Source organism: Schistocerca americana, chromosome 6 (assembly GCF_021461395.2).
Source record: "Schistocerca americana isolate TAMUIC-IGC-003095 chromosome 6, iqSchAmer2.1, whole genome shotgun sequence".
Taxonomy (NCBI): domain Eukaryota; kingdom Metazoa; phylum Arthropoda; class Insecta; order Orthoptera; family Acrididae; genus Schistocerca; species Schistocerca americana.
Genome location: NC_060124.1, coordinates 360,562,442 through 360,581,993, shown reverse-complemented (window position 1 = coordinate 360,581,993; position 19,552 = coordinate 360,562,442).

Here is a 19,552-nt window from a genome sequence, read left to right as displayed (position 1 = left end):
ATAAGCTGCTGCCAACCCGCCCCCTTTAGGGGGAATCGAAACTCAATAAAGGAAAAAAAAAAAAAGTTCAGCGAGGCAGTCTGATATTCACGTGAGTCTATCGAAATCTCGCCTAGAGACAGCGTGTTTACTTTACTTTCTTTCCATGTGCAAGTGGACGTTGTTGATTCTTGAGGTTTCGCTAGTGACAAAAAAAATGGTTCAAATGGTTCTGAGCACTATGGGACTTAACATCTGTGGTCATCAGTCCCCTAGAACTTAGAACTACTTAAACCTAACTAACCTAAGGACATCACACACGTCCATGCCCGAGGCAGGATTCGAACCTGCGACCGTAGCAGTCGCGCGGTTCCGGACTGCGCGCCTAGAACCGCTAGACCACCGCGGCCGGCTTCGCTAGTGATCCCATTGCTTCGTGTGTGGTGTTGTTCGCAAGGTCTTGCTCGGTCGTCCGTCGTTGTCCGTGTCTGTCCTTTCCCGTTCGTTTTGTTTGTTCGCGGGCCGCTCCCGTTTGGTCCCGCCGCGCTTTCGTTCTCGGCAACCCCCCGACCGTTCCGGTCGCTGTTACAACAGCAGATTTGAAGCAAATTTTAAACTTACGCGTAACAATGGGAGAGAATTAGGGGGTTTCAAAAATTTATCCTTTAATTCTATTGCACGTTGTATTTGGGTAGCTTCTGTGAATTATCACAGCAATCAGAATTAATGTCATAGGACAATGGAGAATCCCTTTGCTGTAGGCCTATAGATAAAAATTTATACCTGCATCTGGTTTGGCAGCAGTCTACAGCTATGCCTGTCGCTGTGACCGAACGGTTCTAGGCGCTTCAGTCCGGAACTGCGCTGCGGCTACGCTCGCAGGTTCGAATCCTGCCTCGGGCATGGATGTGTGTGATGTCCTAAAGTTAGTTAGGTTTAAGTAGTTCTAAGTCTAGGGGACTGATGACGTCAGATGTTAAGTCCCATAGTGTTTAGAGCCATTTGAACCATCTGCAACTATGATATTATTTCAGTTTTGACTAACCATGTCATTAACTGCAGCAAATACCAGACAAATACCAGAATGTTATACAATCGCCTCGTTTCTGTTCCTTTTTACACTTACGTATACATTACTAACATGTACTCATGACAATAAGGAAATCATTGGTCTAGACAGTTTCTGAGTTCAGTAAGAAAAGCGTTGCAAACAGTGACGGCAGTTCTCAGAAATATACGTTGAAGGAAACTGCACTGTTTAATTTCACGTGAAAATGAACTTAACGATGTATTTGTGAAAGCCAAGGAGGACGTACAAACTGGTGGCAGAGCGGGGAAAGCCCCTCAGATACGAAAAATAGCAGAGAAATCAAATATCTCCTGCGAAAGTGGGAGAAAACAGGTTGGCACGAATCAGAGGGACAAGAATGTTGGGTCGCTTGACTAAATGAATGGCAACCATTAAGAACTTTGAATGTAGGAGATCGGACAGTAATAAGTTTTTAGATGTGAATTTCATACAGAAGATGTCAAGATAGAAAACTAAGTTTGTAGTGTTCTAAGAAACTAAATGGACAACTTACAGAAATAAAGGCATGATTGAATAAACAATTCAGTGTTGAAAAAGATAAATGGAAATGCCGTGTGGCTAGGGCCTCCCGTCGGGTAGACCGTTCGCCTGGTGCAAGGCTTTCGAGTTGACGCCACTTCGGCGACTTGCGTGTCGATGGGGATGAAATAATGATACGGACAACACAACACCCAGTCTCTGAGCGGAGAAAATCTCCGACCCAGCCGGGAATCGAACCCGGCCGTTAGGTATGACATTCCGGCACGCTGATCACGCAGCTACCGGGGGCGAACAGTGTTGGAAATGATATAGCAAGACATGGACTCTCGACCGCGAAATGTGTGGGAATCAACTCTCCATGAGGCCTTTTCGAGTGGATTCTTAACAGCGGTATGTCTGAAACGTTTTCCTCCGCCACCCATGACAAAACCGCGTGATTTGAAAGCTGGGCGTCGCGGTTCTGGCCTCCATCACAGCGGCCTCCAAAGTGGGAATGAGGCGTAGGGAAGAGGGAGACTGACGACCTTAGCATCGTTGACACGTCTTCGGTGGCGTTGGGCAAAATTTTGGTGAAATTTAGTATCAATGTGACATCATTTCCCCCTCCCCCCTTACAAATCATGTGAACTTCTGAACTCTGGCCTTTGCTGTTTGAAGTGTCGCCGAGCCCTAGGGTGGCGTCACAGGGCGCCACACATTTACATCATTGCAGAGGAGGTCGTAGGCACCTTTGAGACAAATTTCAAACTTCTGTGTTGCAATGGGAGATAATTACGAGGTGTCGAAGAAATGATCCTATAATTATGTTGTGCAGAGGATTTGTCAAAATATACAAAAATTTCTTCTATGCCAAAACCCGGCTATAGTCCTATCTTTGTTACGCACTTGCTGAAAGGCGCCATGGGCCCTCAAATTAAGTAGCACAGTCTTATTTCTACATCACACACACACATACACACACACACACACACACACACACACACGCAAACACACACCATCGCACATAATCTCCAAGGCAGATTATAGGGAAAAGAATTCTAGTCAGCAGGTGAAAGGCTAGCAGTACAACTATGGGTCGCAAAAGTAGTAATGTCTTTGGAAAAGGTTCTACACAGACAAAGATTCAATCTTCGATCACAGATGAAAATTCCATCTTTGCATCGAACGTGAGATATCTCTTTAAAGGAACCAAAGATTGCCCGTATTATTTGTCAGAATACATAAGGATTTGTTCTATAGCAGTACAAAACACATATGGCTCACTTACTGGCATTACTGGTATAACTTAGAGGTTAAGGTACACTTAATACCAAAACCTGACTGGTTCGATCTTTGTACCCACTTGGTGCGAAGCACACTTGGAACTCATACGCATTAAACTGTCTGTTCCAACTGTCTTATCATTATTCAAAGTCACAGTGCTGTTTTCTTGGTAGTCTTCTTGCATATAGAAGTCATGGTTTGATGTTAGGTGAACATACATATCCATTTTGTTAAAAATTCAGCAAAATATTGCACTATTCCAGGTCCGTTAGCTATTAGTCATCTGCGTAGAGTTTCTGCGAGATACCAGGCATCTCTTCCTGGAGAGCTTACCACGTAAATAACTGTTAAATACGCCACACATTTCTTTATTTAACATTGCAGACCGTTCCTTCTCAAATTGCTCAAAAATGGTTCAAATTGCTCTGAGCATTATGGGACTTAACTTCTGTGGTCATCAGTCCCCTAGAACTTAGAACTACTTAAACCTAACTAACCTAAGGACATCACACACATCCATGCCCGAGGCAGGATTCGAACCTGCGACCGGAGCATTCGTGCGGTTCCAGACTGTAGCGCCTAGAACCGCTCGGCCACACCTGCCGGCTCTCAAATTGTTCTTGCCAGTCTAATGTGTAGTCCACACCTCAGTTGTACGGGAAATATGACACCTGCAAGTTTGGAAACGTCAGCAGATCTTGACTTGTCTGAGACCTTCAACTAAGCGCATATACACATCGTAGCACAATCCCCATGATGTCACACACATGGGTCGAGGTGGTTGAGTGGGTTGGGGGTTGGGTGGTTCGGGGGGGGGGGGGGGGGGGAGGCTTTGATTGAATCTGTGGTTCGAATTCAGCCAAAAGTAATAAGTAGAAACCTGTGTCATTCGCACCATCATTGATATGTTGGGATCAGTGCCAGATGACTTCTAAGAGTATTGTGTCTTGACAATCAGGATGTAATAAAAACGGTGAAATACCAGATAAAGCGCTGTTTGGAATGGTCTGTATTTTGCTTAAAGTACTGTAAAATCACTTAGACGACAACAACAGACTTACTCCTTACTAAACTGGAAGTAACCTGAAGTAGACTTGACTGTACCCAACAATGTTATCTCTGTTGTGTATAATAATGGTCAGAATAACAATTTGTGTACAATATGACAACTTTCACTCAAATATCTGTAGTGTTGGCAGAAGAGCCAACACTGTGTTGCTAGAGGAGGCCGAAATGCATGCGTTTAATTACACGCAGACTGGCGTGAGGTCTGGAACAGTTAAGGGAATGTATAGTAGTAAATAAAGTACGTAGTGGATGTAATACTTAACTTTAATCCACAATTGTAGAACATCTCTCGTTACTGTACATGCTTCACAATATTAATTATCAAATGCTATGGCGCCTTGCTAGGTCGTAGCAAAAGACGTAGCTGAAGGCTATGCTAACTATCGTCTCGGCAAATGAGAGCGTAATTGTCAGTGAACCATTGCTATTACCGTCGGCTGTACAACTGGGCGAGTGCTAGTAAGTCTCTCTAGACTTGCCGTGTGGCGGCGCTCGGTCTGCAATCACTGACAGTGGCGACACGCGGGTCCGACGTATACCAACGGACCGCGGCCGATTTAAAGGCTAGCACCTAGCAAGTGTGGTGTCTGGCGGTGACACCACGATATCTGTGTCAATATTTGCTGACTAATCATAATAACATGCCTTCCGTTAAGGCTTGAGATAAGTTTCTTTAATCATCGTGGAAGATCGAAACGATAATTAAAAGGAACATACTTAAAATTACACAGTGTGCTCACGTGGCTTATATAATAAAATAGTTTTCAACAATTTATTTGACGAATTATTCAAAACTAATCCGCTGACATCAGTCAGTTACTGAATTTCTATATTTGGCCTTCATTATTGCACAGTCTGTAGAGAAAAAACACTTAGAGTAATCATTTGTTATTTTATCAGCAATCTTTATTCTCGTAAGCGTATGGTATTTTTGATGTTATTAGTAACGACTCGTAACATTTCAAATGTTGTGCTAATTTCTTCGTGTTTGGGCCCACAACCGCCATAAACTTTATGATCTTAGTATATTCCACGCCAGTTTGTCGTTTGCTTCGTGCCTTCTCCGAGGTGTTGGAATTTTAATGTCAAGGAGGTTACATGTGCGCAGATTTCTGTTACCGTCACGTTATTATTAAAGCCTAGTTAATTCCCAGAAATTCCATATAAAGTAGCCAGATAATTGTATTTTCTTTGTATTTCACATCTTCAACAACAGACTTCGTTTATTAGCAACGTGATTTTCATTTTGAAAGAAAATAAAGTACATAATCATATGACTGTTGGTTAGCTGATGCCAGTATAGTCACTGACTGACCTTTAACCGATCTGTCTTCCGAGCGACAGCAATGATTGTGTGTGTGTCATAGGTGATCGGAATGGTAGAAAGTTCAAAGTGAAACCTCATGCTCTCAGACAGGTCTCCTGAAAAACGGATCTCCCAAAAAATACCATCCGATTGATGGACGATCATTAAAAGTTTCTAGTGCCCTCATTCTTTGTTTTTTTTTTTTTAAAAAAGTAACTTTTCACACATTTGAAGTTAATCCAGATTATCTGCCGAAAATCAGACGAGTCGTTTCAAACAGATCCATTTTCTGTTTGTCGGTGGAATTCTGTTCCAATTGCCGTTTAGAGACTTTAGCCACAGCAGAAAAGGAAAATGAAAAAATGTTATGTGCTACATCACTGACATTCATATACCTCGAGTATTTATCGTTTGATTACCCAAGCTCATGGCCCAGAAAGTGACTAACGTCTTCTTATTAGCACTCCAGTCTATCGTCCTCAACCTACAGCAATTTGTAAACTTCATTTGTTTCCTTACTGCTGGCAGTTATTAATGTCTACGAACACCGTGTGTCTGTAAGTGATGAGGAATTCTTAAAATTTGCTTATTGTTCCATAGTTTATCACATTAATATCACCACCAATTCTTCATTGCGTCTTAGCGAAGAAATTTATTATTTCGGAACAACTTTTTTCCAGGTTCACAGAACAGATTACAGTCCATGAGTGTATCTGTAAAGTGCCCAAACAACAATATTGAATTGGCTGCTGTAGTGAATCACCATCATCTTCACATGGTGGAGTACGAACGTGCCACCTTAAGACTAGCCAGTAGCTTCCCCCGAGAAGTTACGACGCATCGTATGGTCAATGTCTAGACTCTCTTCACTTATTACAAAATTCTTCAGTAAACAGCTTGCCAGTGCTGATGCCCAGTACCGTCTTTCTCATAAAGTTTCTAGTTTTTTTTATTTTTGTACCTTCTACGTGACTGCGCAATTTAGACGACAGCAATTGCTACGTCTTCAGAATGTGCTCTGGTTTAGCTCTCACCTGTGGGACTTAGAATAAAATGAGTGAACTTCAGGAGACGCATTTGTTGAAGTACCGAATTACTGTTAATATTATAGGTACGTCACCGGACAAAAATTTGTACCACACAGGGATATCACGTCAGTAACACGTTACACTGCCTTCAGCCTTGATAAAGTCTTCAGTTCGGAGAGAAAGAGTGTCCCCAAGTTTTCTTCAGGAATGCCGTATCCAACTGTAGCTACAAACTGATGATTAGCTCCAGTAGAGCTACCAAACCGCAAAAGCTATGGCTGCTTCGTTTCACCTAATGTTCAATATAATCCTAGACCTTATTTATGGGATTAAAACGGGGTGAATTAGCAAGCTAGTGGAGATGCAATAGGGCGCTTTTTTTTTTAGGTCATCAGTCTTCTGACTGGTTTGATGTGACATACTTCGAATTATTCTCCTGTGCCAAGCTCTTCATCTTCCAGTATCACTTACACCTACCTACGTCCTCAGTTAGTTGATATGACGGTAAGTAGACAAACAGGGTCAGATTTCTCAGAGCATATTTAGCGGGAAGAAGCCTCCACTCCGCCTTGCTCAGTCACGCCTTCGTCAGAATGAACTCTCAATTATTCGAACTATTTGTGAACACTTTCAACTTCGAACTATCTAGAGTCAACTGCGTCTCCATCACTTCCCTTATCTTCCTCTTCAAGGTAAGCGGATGTTGGCTAACTATATCGCGAGTCAGCTGTAACTGTTTGCATTTGTTCAAATGGTTCAAATGGCTCTGAGCACTATGGGACTTAACATCTGTGGTCATTAGTCCCCTAGAACTTAGAACTACCTAAACCTAACTAACCTAAGGACATCACACACATCCATGCTCGAGGCAGGATTCGAACCTGCGACCGTAGCGGTCACGCGGTTCCAGACTGAAGCGCCTAGAACCGCACGGCCACACCGGCCGGCTGTTTGCATTTCTCTCATTCATTTTGGTGTTTTGCTACCAAGTATTTACAATGTTGTTGTATTGGTATGTGATGCTATTGCTCTTTAAGATGTCTTCTGATTGGTCATCTCGTCCCCTCGATGTAAACTACTTCGCAGCTGACCTCGTAAACTCCCAGCATGTGGAACATTTCGACGGTTGATCTCAGCTGATCTCCAATTTTGCTGTTGCTCCGTTACATTAGTTTAATGACAACTCTGCAAAGAATTTTTCGTACAAGGTCTGTGATACCCTGCATGTGTGGTCGAAGAGCGGTGTGTGGCTGTTCCACTTCCTCGCCTCTCATGCTATTGTTGCCTCCTCCTCCTCCTCCTCCTTCTCCTCCTCTTCCTCCTTCTTCTCCTTTTTTTTAAAGTGATAAGTCGTCAGACTGGTTTAATGTGGCCCCTCAGGAACTCGTCACCTCTAGCACTTGTACTTGCACCGTATCTCCTCCATTATTTACTGTATGTATTCCAATCTCTGTCTTCCTCTACAGTTTTTACCCTCTGCACCTCATTCTAGTGTCATGGAGACTATTCTTTGATGTCTTAACATTGTCCCTTCTTCTTGTCAGTGTTTCCCATATATTCCTTTATTCGCCGATCCTGCGGAGAATCTGCCCCGTTCCTTATCAGTCTTCCTAGTTTTCAGCATTCTTCTGTAGCACCACATCTCAGATATTTAGATTCTCTTCTTTCCCCGTTTTCCTACAGTTCATGTTTGACTGTCATACAATGCTATGCTCCAAACACAGATTCCCAGAAATTTCTTCCTCAAGTTAAGGCCTATGTTTGATACTAGTTAACTTCTCCTGGACAGGAATGCCCTTTTTGCCAATGCTTGTAAGCTTTTTACGTCCTACTTGCTAAATCTGCCATGGGTTATTTTGTTGCCTAGATAGCAGAACTCCTTAACTTCACCATTTGTGATCACCAGTTGCGGTGCCAAGTTCCTCACTGTTCTCATTTCTGTTACTTCTCATTTCTTTCGTTTTTCTTCGATTTACTCTCAACCCATATTCTGTACTCATAAGACTGTTCATTCCATTCAGCAGATCTTATACTTCTAGGGATATCAGTGACTTCAGCGAATCTTATCATTGATATCCTTTCACCCTTATTTTAAGCCCATTTCTGAACATTTCTTTTATTTCTGTGATTGCTCCTCCGATATACAGACTGATTAGTAGGGGCGAAAGACTACACCTCTTAACCCTTTTTAATCCAAACATTTTCTTCTTGCTCTTCCCTCACAGCTCTGCTATATAATTTATATTATTTGTCTTTCCATATAGGTTACTCCTATTTTTCTCAGAATTTCGAACGTCTTGCACCATTTGACATAGTCGAACGGTTTTTCCAGGTCGACAAATCCTAAAGCCAAATTGGTTATCAACTAACACAACATCAATTTTCTTCTCCGTTCTTCTATACACTATTCTTGTAAGGAATTTGGATGCATGAACTGTTAAGTTGATTGTGCAGTCTCGTACATGTCGGCTCTTGGCGTGTTCGAAATTGTGTGGATGATATTTTTCCGAAAGTCAGATAGTATGTCACCAGACTCATTTTGCACACCAAACGTAAATAGCAGTTTTGTTGGCACGTCCCCCAATGATTTTAGAAATTCTGATGGAATGTTACCTATCCCTTTTGCCTTATTTGATCTTACGCCTTCCAAAGCTTACTTAAATATAGATTCTAATTCTGGATCTCCTATCTCTTCTATATTGACTCCTGTTTCTTCTTCTATCAAATCAGACAGATCTTCCCCCTCATAGAGGCCTCCAACGTACTCTTTTTCACCTATCCGCTCTCTCCACTGCATTTAATAGAGGAATTCCCTTTGCACTCTTAATGCTACCACCCTTTCTTTTAACTTTTTGACTTTCATATATGCTGAGTCAGTCCTTCCAGCAGTCATTTCTTTTTCGATTTATTCACATTTTTTATGCAGCGGTCTCGTCTTAGCTTCCCTGCACTTCCTATTTATTTCATTCTTCGGCGACTTGTGTTTCTGTATTTCAGGGTTTTCCTGAACATTTTTCTGCTTTCTTCTTTCATCGATCAATTGAAGTATTTCTTATTTTACCCATGGCTTCTTCGCCGTTGCCTTCTTTGTACTATGGTTTTCTATCCAACTTCTGTGATTGCACTTTTTAGAGATGTCTATTCCTCTTCAACTGTACTACCTACTGAGCTACTCCTTATAGCAGTATCTATAGCCTTAGAGAACGTCAAGCGTATCTCTTCATCCCTTTACACTTCCGTATCCCACGTCTTAGCTTATTGATTCTTCCCCCTAGGGGGTCTGCAACTCTTTTGTGGATATGTGTGTGGCGAGCACGGGGCCCCGAGCCATTGCGGCCTTCTTTCTCTCCAGGCTGCATTTCCTTTCCCTTCCCATCCTTTCCCCTCCTTGCTCCTTTCCCCTCGCCCTCTCCTCTCCCTCTCTTGGTGTCCCTGCTTATGTTGGCCCCGCTATCCTCCTGGTTCTGTTGGTTTTCCAATTCGGCTTTGTTGCATAATCATCTCCTCCTTTTGGCATTCCTTGGTCCCCCTCTGGGGTTTGACCTCCATTACAAAATTTCTCCTCCGTAGTGTGAGTCATTTGGGGAAGAGCACCTTACCTAGTGTCTCCGACGTGCGCCCTCCTAGTACATTCCACCTTTTCTTTCATGTCGTTGTCAGATACTAGGGTGCATAGCCAGCACGGTAGCCAGCCTGTGTGGTGGGGTCGCTATGTACCCTTTTGGTTGAGCCCCCTGAACACACAGGGATCACACTTCTGATACCTGAGCTGTGACCTCCTCATGCATGCCTTGGAGTGGTTGCTCATCATCCTGGAGCATCGGAACTCCCGGCAATGGCCACCGTGCCTGATGGCCCTTGCTGTGGCTGGGTGGCGCCCGTGAGGAGAGCCCCTGATCGGAGTGGGTGGTATCAGGGCGGACGCTATGCACATGAAACGCATACGGGTCCAGAACTCTGGCCGTTCTTCTGCGGCTGTCTCTCTGCGTGGAACTAATTCCTCAAGTACTGCTTCTCTTGCCCCTTCGGCCTTTCCTTCCATGGCTACCCCCTGGGAAGAGGGTCAGGCCCGTCGTCTAGGGGCAGAACCTTTCCCCCGTTATCTAGTTTGCACCAGGACTGATGGAGATACTTTCACCAGTGTCAAACCTTTATTCTTTGTGGAACACATTGAAGACAAGTTTGGCGAATTGGACTCCCTGAGCAAGATGCGGTCAGGTTCGTTGCTGATAAAAACTACTTCAGCTGCCCAATCTGCGGCCCTTCGTGCCTGTACCCATCTTGGCACAATTCCTGTGTCCATTACCCCCCACCAGTCTCTAAATATGGTACAAGGTGTGATTTTTCACAGGGACCTCATCCTTCAAACTGATGAGGAACTTCGGGACAATCTCGGACGGCGGGGTGTTCACTTTGTTCGGCGTGTTCAGAAGGGTCCTAAAGACAATCGTATTGATACTGGTGCCTTTATCCTGGCCTTTGAAGGGGATACCCTCCCTGAGAAAGTTAAGATTATGGTCTATCGCTGTGATGTGAAGCCGTACATCCCACCTCGTATGAGGTGTTTTAAGGGCTTGCGTTTTGGCCACATGTCTTACCGCTGTTCCCAGGCCCCTCTCTGTGGTGACTGTGGACGTCCACTCCATGAGGGGAGTCCCTGTGTTCCCCCTCCTGTATGTGTAAATTGTCATGGTAGTCATTCTCCACGTTCACCACATTGCCCAGTATATAAGAAGGAAAAAAAGATACAGGAGTATAAGTCTCTTGATCATTTAACCTACACAGAGGCCCGTAAGAAATACGCATGACTTCACCCTGTGTCCATGACATCTAGTTACGCCTTGGTTACATCTTCGCCCCTTCCTCCCCCTTCCTTACCCCCATCCCGGACCCCTCTCCTCCCCCGCTCCCCTGCGGCTCCCCCCACCTTCTCCTATGGGCGCTGCTCCCCTCCCCAGCCGGAGAAGCGTCCCACTCCTTCGGCGTCTGCCGGTCAAGGGCGCCTCTCCCAGGATGCCCCTTCCCGGCACCTTCCAGGGCAAAGGTCTGCTGCCGCGCGACGACCGCGAGAGCCGCGGTCTGTCGTCCCCCAGGTCGCCCGGTCTCTTTCTATTCCTGATCTTGCTGCAGCTGGCTCCTTTATGCCACACAGCCCTCCTCGATCTCAGCCTGAAAAGAAGAAGAAACATAAGTCCCGGGACAAAGAGCCTCTGGTGCCACTGGAGGTCCCCCCCCCCCCCCCCGACTTCACAACCGGATTCTGACCTGTCGTTCATGGATGTCGTCCCCTCCTTGTCAGTGACGGGTGGGGACCCGGCGGGATGACTGGATTTAGCGTGTTCAGCCCCCATTTAAACCACCGTTCTATGGATCTCCAATGGAATTGTAATGGATACTATCGTCACCTTCCGGAATTGAAATCCCTTCTTTCGTCCTACCCTGCAGCTTGTGTGGTTCTCCAGGAATCTCATTTTACTGATGCTCACTCACCGACCCTCCGTGGGTTCCGTGTTTTCTGTCGAAATCGGGTCGGACCCCTTCGGGCTTCTGGTGGCGTTTGTACGTTGGTCCGTACAGACATTGCTAGCACGTGGATTCCTCTTCAAACTACATAGGAAGCGGTTGCTGTTAGGGTCCACCTAGACTCTGCAGTCACAGTTTGCAATCTTTATCTCCCTCCTGACAGGACTCTTACACCTGCTGCCTTAACCGCCCTTCTTCAGCAACTTCCTACTCCCTTCCTCCTCCTTGGGGATTTTAATGTTCATCATCCTTTGTGGGGCAGTGCCTTTTCATCTAGACGAGGTCTTCTTATAGACCAATTTATTGCTGACCACGACCTGTGCCTTCTTAACGATGGCTCCCCTACTCATTTCAGTGCCGGTCATGGTACCTTTTCTCCCATTGATCTTTCTCTTTCTTCTCCCTCTCTCCTCCCTTCATTACACTGGTCGCCACACGATGACCTTTGTGATAGTGACCATTTCCCGTTGATTATGACGCTCCCTTCCCGATCTCCGATGGACAGGTTACCTGGTTGGTCTTTCCAACGCGCTGATTGGTCTCTATGCACTGCACAGGTCGTGTTTTCTCCCTCTTTGTCGGGTTGTGTTGATGACGTCCTACGTGACGTGTCTGACGCGATTGTTCGCGCTGCTAGACTTGCTGTCCCGCGCTCATCTGGACCATTTCGTCTTCGGCAAGTCCCGTGGTGGAGTACGGCCATTGCCATTGCCATCCGTGATCGCCATCGAGCTTTGCAACACTTTAAGAGGCACGCATCCGTAGCCAGCCTTACTACCTTTAAACGCCTTCGCGCTAAAACCCATTATTTAATCAAACAGAGCAAGCGGATATGTTGGGAACGATTCGTTCTACTGTCCCTCTGTCACGGGTATGGGCTACACTTCGCTCTCTCCAAGGTTGCCATCGGCAGTCCACCCTCTCAGGTCTTCACCTCCCAGATGGCATTTGTATGGACCCATTAGTTCTTGCAGAACATCTTGCGACCCATTTTGCAGTGGCATCAGCGTCAGCCTCCTATCCAGCTGCTTTCCTTCATCAAAAACAGCGGGCTGAAGCTCCCACCTTCTGTTTCACCACTTGTGAGTCATAATCTTACAACGAACCTTTTACTGAATGGGAATTTCTTTCTGCTCTATCTTCTTCTCATGATATGGCCCCTGGCCCAGATTCCATTCATAACCAACTGCTTCAACATCTCAGTGCTCCACAACGGCAACATCTTCTTCGGGTGATTAACCGTATCTGGCTCCAGGGTGACTTCCCTTCTCAGTGGAGGGATAGCATTGTGGTTCCTGTCCTTAAGCCTGGTAAGAACCCCCTATCTGTTGACAGCTATCGGCCAATTAGTTCGACCAATGTTGTTTGTAATAAGTTACTTGAACAGATGGTAGCCCGTCGGCTCAATTGGGTCCTCGAATCTCGGGATCTATTGTCCCCTTACCAGTGTGGCTTTCGAGAGGGACGATCTCCAATCGATCATTTACTTCGCTTGGAATCCGCAGTTCGGCAGGCTTTTTCCCAGTGCCGCCATTTGGTTGCAGTGTTTTTTGACTTTCGCAAGGCCTATGACACGGCCTGGCGCCATCACATCTTACTTACCCTTCCAGTGGGGTCTTCGGGGCCCACTCCCGATTTTTATCCACCAGTTCCTGATCCATCGGTCATTCAGAGTTCGAGTTGGTACTGCTTTTAGCTCTCCATGGACCCAGGAGACGGGCATCCCACAGGGTTCTGTCTTGAGTGTCCTTCTTTTCCTTATTGCTATCGATGGACTTGTGGCCTCTGTCGGTCCCTTGGTCGCCCCTGCCCTGTATGTGGATGATTTCTGCATTTGGGTTAGTTCCTCCTCGATGGCATCTGCAGAACGGCAGCTCCAGGTGGCTATCGGCGTGCCTCTGCATGGAACCTCTCACACGGGTTTCAATTCTCGCCTTTAAAATCGCGAGTGGTCCACTTCTGTCGCCATACTACGATCCACCATGATCTAGAGCTCTATCTCGCTGCACAACGATTGCCTGTGGTCCCACAGTTTCGTTTCCTGGGTCTTCTTTTTGACAACAAGCTCACTTGGCTGCCCCATATCAGACTCCTGAAGGTAGGATGTTTCCGTAAACTCGATGTCCTTCACTTCCTTGGGGTGCGGACCATTCCCTCCTCCTCCGTCTTTATCGTGCTCTAGTTCTGTCTCGCTTGGACTATGGTTGTCAAGTTTATGGTTCAGCTGCTCCTTCCACACTGCACGTGCTGGATCCAGTCCACCATCGTGGTTGGCCACCGGTGCCTTCCCTACTAGCCCTGTTGATAGTCTCCTGGTTGAAGCTGGGATCCCCCCCCCCCCCCCCTTTCTGTTCGGCGGTCCCAGCTTCTGGTGTCTTATGCACTCACTATCCGTTCCTCTCCCACTCATCATTCCTCTTCTATCCTGTTCCCAGACCATGGACGTCGCCCACCCGACTCCCACCCTCGGGCGGGTTTACCGGTTGGGCTGTGCCTTGCGTCTCTTTGCCGTGATTTTCAGCTTCCTTCTTTGTCCTGTCTTCCTCGCTCCCTCCCCTCCACCCTTCCTTGGTTAGTTCCTTGGGCTCGAATTCGGATGGGTCTCCGCCGAGGTCCGAAAGATTCCATCCCCCGGTGGTGTTCCGTTCCTTTTTCCGCCAAATTTTATGGGAGTTTCGGGATGCTATTGTTTTTTACACTGATGGCTCTAAATCTGCTGATCATGTTGGGTATGCCTTCACGTCATCTGTTGGAATAGAAAGTCATCTGCTGCCACCTACATGTGGGGTGTTTACTGCGGAATTGATGGCAATTTCCCAGGCCCTTACCTTTATTAAACAATCCCAACCCAACCGCTTTTTGTTATGTACGGACTCGATGAGTGGCCTTCTTGCTATTGACCGGTGTTTTTCGCGCCATCCCTTGGTCTCTGCCATCCATGACCATCTCGCTGATATTCACCGTGCTGCTTGTTCCGTTGACTTCCTTTGGGTCCCTGGCCATGTGGGTATCCCAGGTAATGAGCTCACTGATCGTTTGGCTGGGGGAGCAGTTACTTACCCCCAGTTTCCTGTAACCCCTCCTGCAGCGGATTTACGGCTTCACATCAAATCCCACTTCGCACAGTCATGGGCCAATTCTTGGGAGGCTACTCCCCTGTCTAATAAACTTCGTGCAATTAAGGTGACACCAGGCCCTTGGCGTTCTTCCTTTCGCCTCTCCCGAAAGGACTCGACCACACTGTGTCGTCTCCACATTGGCCATACCAGGCTGACCCATGGTTTTCTTTTGCGTGATGAGCCACCCCCACTATGTGGTTGTGGAGCCTTCCAGTCAGTAGCCCACATTTTGGTTGAATGCCCCCTTCTTTTGGCTCTGCGTGCTAAGTACAGACTCCCCCACACTTTACCTTTGATGTTGGCTGACGATTCCTCGATTCCTGGATGGTCTCTCTGGTTCTCGGTTTCCTCCAGGAAAGTGGTTTTTATTCTCAGTTTTAAGGTTTTTAATCTCTCTCTGGTGTTGGGGCAGGGCGGTGAGTGTTTGGGTGTCTCCCACTGTAGGCAGTGTTCGGAGATTCCCGATTCACCTCCCTGACCGAAATTCTCTTTTCTTCCCCTTTTACTCTGTTTTTACCCTTCCCATACGTACTTTCTACATTATAGCAGTTGTACCTTTTAAGTCACAGGTGGTCTTGCCTATGCTGCTTCAGCATAGTGTTGGGTTCGTTCTCTTGCCGACTTCCCTCATTTTATGTTTTTTACCAATGTCCACGTGACTGCCCTTTTACGTTTTTCCCTTTTTCCGTTTTATTGTTCTGACTTTACTGAGATGTCCCATTAGCGGAATGGTGCATATTTGAAACAAGGGACTGATGACCTTGCTGTTTGGTCCCTTAAACCTCAAACAACCAACCAACCTTATTGTTTCTTCATGACTAATCTCTTAATCTACTCTTCATCACTACTACTTTGTGATCTGAGTCTATATCTGGTCCTGCGTACGCCTTACAGTCCAGTATCTGATTTCGAAATCTTTGTCTAGCCATGATGTAATCTGACTGAAATCTTCCCGTACAACCCGGTCTTTTCCATGTATACCTCCTCCTCTCGTGATTCTTGAACAAAGTATTCGCCATTACTAGCTGAAATTTATTACAGAGCTCAATTTGTCTTCTTCCTCTCTCATTCCTTGTTCCAGCCCATATTCTCCTGTAACTTTTTCTTCTTCTCTTTCCACTACAACTGCATTTCAGTCCCCCATGACTATTAGATTTTCATCTTCCTTTACATACTGTATTACCCTTTCGGTATCCTCATATACTCTCTCTATCTCTTCATATTCAGCTTGCGACGTCAGCATGTACTGAACTATCGTTTTCTGTTTTGGTTTGCTGTCGATTCTGATAAGAACAACCCTATCACTGAACTGTTAACAGGAACACACTCTCTGTCCTACCTTCCCATTCATAACGAATCTTACTCCTGTTATAGCATTTTCCGCTGCAACTGTTATTACCCTATACTCATCTGACCAGAAAACATTGTCTTCTTTTCATTTAACTTCATTGACCTCTACTATATCTAGAGCCTTTTGCATTTCCCTCTCCAGATTTTCTAGCTTCCCTAACACTCTCAAGCTTCTGACATTCCAGATCCCGACTCGCAGAACGTTATCCTTTCGTTGGTTATTCAAACTTCTTTTAATGGTCACCTCCCCCTTGGCAGTTCCCTCCTGGAGATCCGAATGGGGGACTATTCCGGAATCTTTTGCCAACGGAAAGATCATGATGACACTTTTTCATTTACAGGCCACATGTCCTATGGGTACACGTTATGTGTCTTTAATGCAGTGATTTCCATTGCTTTCTGCATCCTCATGCCATTGATCGTTGCTGATTCTTCCGCCTTTAGGGGCAGTTTCCCACCCCAAGGACAAGAGAGTGCTCTGAACCTCTGTAAGCTCGTCTGCCCTTTCTGACAAGGCCGCTGGCAGAGTGAGGGTGACATCTTATACCGGAAGTCTTTGACCGCCGATACTTAATATTAATCAAAATTTAAGGTGTGGCGGGTTTGGAACCGGGAAACGAGGACGAGTTTGATTACTAAACAAAGACGCTGTGCGTTCGAAACACAGATATGCCAAATGCCATGAGCGTCGCCCGAAGATAGGTTTGCCACAGTGAAATATCTCCTAACGTTCTCATTCGGGAAAGAAACAGTTAACACTGGTGAAGATATCGCGCGTTGGCAATTATTTCTCGGCATACTATGCGTAATGGATCACTTTTCCGAAAACTGGCTCTTGTAACTGATTATCAATCCAAGTTACACTACAGAAATTTCATCAAACCAATTTCAAATTATTTTCTCATTTTTTAAATTCATTCATCTGACACACAGTTCTTAGACGAATAAGGACGACGATGTATCAGTATACAATAGAAAAGATTCGTGTGGTAATCTTATACAGACAAGGGTATATAAATGGAAAAACAGAAATAAAAGTAATAGTCGGGTTTCGAAAACGGGGCCAAAATTAAGAGGCCACGACACTAACCACTGTTCCACTATTTCGGCTGCGGATATCACACATTAAACGGTAGACATAGGATCTCGAAAACTTTGACTGTCGGTTTTTCAGAAACCGTCGAGTATCTATGTATAAGGCGAGACTCGTGTTCGCTTATTTTGACTTCTCTTCCACTGAGCGAAGTTACTGGGAAATCGGGTTATGGCACTTGCCGTGTTCTCCACGTCAGTGTCGGAAGATTCATGTCACTGTAAGATAGGGGGAGTAGCATAAATATTGCGTCACACGAGAGATGGTCTCAGAACGAGAGAACGGTGCGATGAGTGGAGGCCGTCTCGTGCTCGAACAAATACAGACAGCAGAGATTCATCTACGAGATTTTATTTATAATGGCTCTGAGCACTATGGGACTTAACTGCTATGGTCATCAGTCCCCTAGAACTTAGAACTACTTAAACCTAACTAACCTAAGGACATCACACACATCCATGCCCGAGGCAGGATTCGAACCTGCGACCGTAGCAGCAGTGCGGTTCCAGACTGTAGCGCCTTTAACCGCTCGGCCACTTCGGCCGGCCTTTATTTATATAGGAGTATATTGTTTAAATAGTAATACGCTTCTTCAGCCATGCTTCTTACGTTACTTGTACTGATGGGCATGGATGTGTGTGATGTACTTCGGTTAGTTAGGTTTAAGTAGTTCTAAGTTCTAGGGGACTGATGACCTTAAAAGTGAAGTCCCATAGTGCTCAGAGCCATTTGAATCATTGCAGGAAAATGACGGGCCAATCAAACGCGCGTTCTGAGCGTGCAGGCGCAAACTGTTAAGACAGCTCACTAGGAGTCCACGATGGGATTCCATGAAGGCAACATGAACTGTAATGTACTGAGATATATTAAGAGTAAAAACAAATCAAATGGTTTAATTTTCCTGGGAAAACATTAATGCGTGATCTTATGTGATTTCTGAGATTTTGCAAATCATTTTGCTGTGACCTTTGCGGTTCTCTGAATTTAATTAGCGTCCGGAAACTTTGCCGTGATCAACGGTGGTAGACTGGGTCTAAGAACCGTTTCTTGATTTTTGGTTTGGTTTCTTTTTCCTGTCATAATATACATACATTTTATTGTACACACGAACATATGCGTGACTTCTCACAGAGTACAATTATCTTTAGCAAAACAGTATTCCTGTGCCTCAAAAGTGTGCTGAACAACACACAAAATGCTTTCTTTCACCCCGCAATCTGTTCACCAACCGATCCATGCGACTGTTTCTTATTCAAAAGTAAATTTCCAGTGTCAGCAGCCTCTCTGCCCCTTATTCAGCTTCCGTGTGTAGCAATACTATCAACAATGAATTTATAGGTGATTTGCATCGCCTGTGTTGTATTGCAACTGCAGAGAACAGACTCAAGTTGTCTTTCTGCTGTTTCCCTTTTGTTTATTTATATCAATTGTGCTTTTCTACTGCTGGATGACATTGATATTTCCAAGTCTCGTAAATGTTATATCCTTTGATTTAGGTCAATTTAGTGTCTAGGCCTTCTATATTCATTCCTCTTTCTGCTAAATATTCAGCTATCAATGCCTTTTGTTTGTATTCCCGCTTCAGCTTCCGCAACTTGTAGCTCGCGTCGCTCTTATCTCCAGCTGTTGTAACTTGATCGTCAACAAATAGAAGAGCGTGCTTTCACATCATATACGTACTCCCATTCAGCAGCACTTTTGCCCCATATTTAAGGGCTTCCTTTAAGCTGGTTTTGGATCTGGAGTATACATGAGGTGTGAAATGATGTGGAAGGTGGATATTAACTGGAGCAGAGGTTCTTAACACAGATTGCGTCCTTTAGTTTGGAGGTGCAGTAGTGTGTAATTACTGAAGCCAAAAATGATTTGCTCATGTTGAATGTGGTGAGTGCATGCGAGCAGGGAATTAACTGTCACACGGTGCATCCACAAGCGACGAAATGTTGATGATTTTGCGAGGAAGACATGACAGCTACTGTGTGATCACAGCAAGAATAACTTAGAGAAGTACGAGGAATACGGGGGAAATTACTGTAGATACAGATTCGAGTTGGAGCCGCGACGGGATGCGTGCTATCAGAGGCCAACCTGACCACATGCGAAGGACGTGCGTTCTCCATCAAGTTTTCGAAGAAGACATGGACTCGAAGCTGACTATCGACTGAAATACGTGAGCTCGCAGCGTCATTTCCTCTCATGAGTTGATACAACGTGTGCTACGGCATCCGAGGTGGCCATATCGCCACGAGGATG